Source organism: Pollachius pollachius (assembly GCF_949987615.1).
Source record: "Pollachius pollachius genome assembly, chromosome: 17".
NCBI lineage: Eukaryota > Metazoa > Chordata > Actinopteri > Gadiformes > Gadidae > Pollachius > Pollachius pollachius.
The window spans coordinates 19,945,600-19,948,099 of NC_136950.1; the positions used below are offsets into that span (position 1 = coordinate 19,945,600).

A 2,500-nucleotide genomic window follows, 5' to 3' on the forward strand; every position below is an offset into this window, starting at 1 on the left:
TTTGTTCTATCTCTTTTCTGGCCGCTGGTCTTGTATTTGCTCACTCCTGTCCACCAGCGATGTGGGGCTGGGTGGGGGGGTGGTCTGGGTTGTGGGTAGTAATCCTGTTAGGGCCGAGGGGCAAGCTCTCAAAGTCAAAGCTTGCCCGCACGGGGGAAGGACGTTGACGTTAGCTGAATCTCATTTGGGCGGGGATGACTCTATCCTTCCGCGGCGGACGCACGCCGAGGGAATGCCAAGCACCGGGCCCTCCCATTCACACAAAACAGCCTTTCTCTGCGTTCAGCCACACCCCTCCCCCCCCTTGCCCCCCGTAACCTCGGTACCCTCCCTACCACCCCTACAACCCCTACCCCTCCCATCCCTACTCCCTACCCTCCTATCCTCCTTACCCCCCTAACCCTCCCTACCCACCCTACCTCCCACACCACGCCCCAGAGCACCACGGTCCCCTGGCCTTTACAGTCGAGCGCTGGACGGACAAGGACGGCCATCGTCCACCTCCCCTGCATGTTAAGCGTGTGTTTGTCATCTTCCCAGACAAGCTGTCGTCCGCTTGTTTTTTTCTCCGGGGGGTGGGGGTGGTCAGGCCCATCCGTTTTTATTCTGACCGTCGATCGGATTCCTTCTACCCTTGGAGACGGGGAAAAAAGGACCTGATTCCTAAATTGTGTTTTTGCGTTGTGTTGCCTTGTGTAGTTTGTGCTTTTTTTTTTTTTTCTTTTGTGGTACCGTAGGACAGCGTAACCTCTTTAGGACGGCTTTGACGTGAGCAGAGTGGACACTAGCGCGCACGTAGCCTAGCCCGTTGCTGACAGCCCGGCCATTTAATATGCACCGCGGTAAGCATATAACCTCGCCCTGAGGATGGAGGGGTGGGGGGGGGGGGGCGGAGTAGAGGGCAAGCGAGGATCATCTTCTGTCAGCGGCAACATGACAGTGCTGTCGAATCGTAATGTCAACGACATGACACTATACTGCACTTTGGCACAAAGATGAGCTAAAGTCAACCCCATGACAATGCACTACACTGCACTCGGGCACACAGCGAAAAAGCTAATGTAAACTACATGACACCGCGATGCACTTTTGGGCGTCGGGGGCCGAGGGAGGCGAGTGTCGCGGGCACAGCGCCGCACTGTAGCGCACGGAGCGATTGTTTGTGTCAACAATGAACTGCACTTAAGCACGTAGCGCTGAATGCTCTCACTGTGATGTAAACCGTGCTGTGAGTGCTACATGGTATTCGCATGTATCTGATTGTAAACGGGGGCACAGGGCAGTCTGGCGGCTAGGACAGTTGACTCCCCGCGGAATGCTGCTGAGTTCGATTCCTCCTCGTTCGCAGTCAACGTGCGGCCAACCTTGAGCTGAGCGAGACGCTACCGTGCTTCCTAGCTCTCTGTATTCACACTGCGGCGCGGCGGAGATAAGTGGCTTTTAAGTAGTAATTTGCGACGTTCTCTGGTTCAAGACATACATTCTTGGATTGTCCATAATACTCTAATGTGTTTATGACAATTTTCCTATGTCTCTTCGGTTATACTGTGTGTCTGTGGTTGCCACTGGCAGAAGAGATTAATGATAATACAGACGTACAGATGGCTCCTTCATGTTCTCCTTTGTTTTTGTTTGTTTGCGTGTTTGTTTGTATTACAAAACATCCATTCCCCTGTCACTATGCCAACAAGTCATTCTTAAAATGGTAGTACCAATTATTTGACGGCCTTGAATTGTTTTTTAAATACACGTCGAGCTCGGCTGATGAGTATGCAGGGTCGACAAATGAAATATAAGGAGGGAAAGAATAAAAATAGATGAAAGATGAGAGAGAGGACCTCAGAGGAATAGCAAAACAAAGACGCTCCCTAAAGAATAAAGTGAATATAGTTTTAGTAGACGGAAGGAATTGGAAGGATGGGGAGAGGCAGAGAGAGACCCCTCCCCATGTGTCAGGGGAATAAACCAACATGTATAGGTGGAAAAAACAATTTGTACTCTAGGAAATTGAACCAAATAAGTAGTAACTAACAGAGTCTGGGTGAGGGACCTGATACCACAGAGAGAGAGAGAGAGAGAGGGGGGGGGGAAGAGAGAGGGGGGGGAGAGAGAGAGAGAGAGAGAGAGAGAGAGAGGGGGGGGGAGAGAGAGAGGGGGGGAGAGAGAGAGATAGAGAGAGAGAGAGAGAGAGAGAGAGAGAGAGATAGAGGAAGTGAGGGGATTGAGAGCAGGGTTTGGGTAAATTACAAAATAATGGACTGAGAGTTAAACAAGATTGAGCAAGTGAAACTGACGAAAGGAGGGACGGACGGAGAGAGATAGAAAGAGAGTGAAAACAAGAAGGACAGTTAGATGAATGAGAAGTGAATGACAATAAGGCACTGTGTGATTGAGCATGGATGTGTGTGTGTGTGCGTGTGTCTGTGTGTGTGTTTGTGTGTGAGTGTGTGTATCTGTTTCCTTCACATAAGTCTGTGTGTGTGTTCACTGTACCCATTTG

The 2,500-nt window shown here is 50.6% G+C and overlaps 1 protein-coding gene across 1 annotated transcript in view; it reads right to left on the reverse strand.

Moving 5' to 3' along the window:
• Nucleotides 1-2,500, reverse strand: part of LOC307089035 (cadherin-6-like) — a gene marked incomplete at both ends in the record, with an annotated part of 48,365 nt that overhangs the window by 44,869 nt on the left and 996 nt on the right. The gene's annotated exons all lie outside the window — the stretch shown is intronic.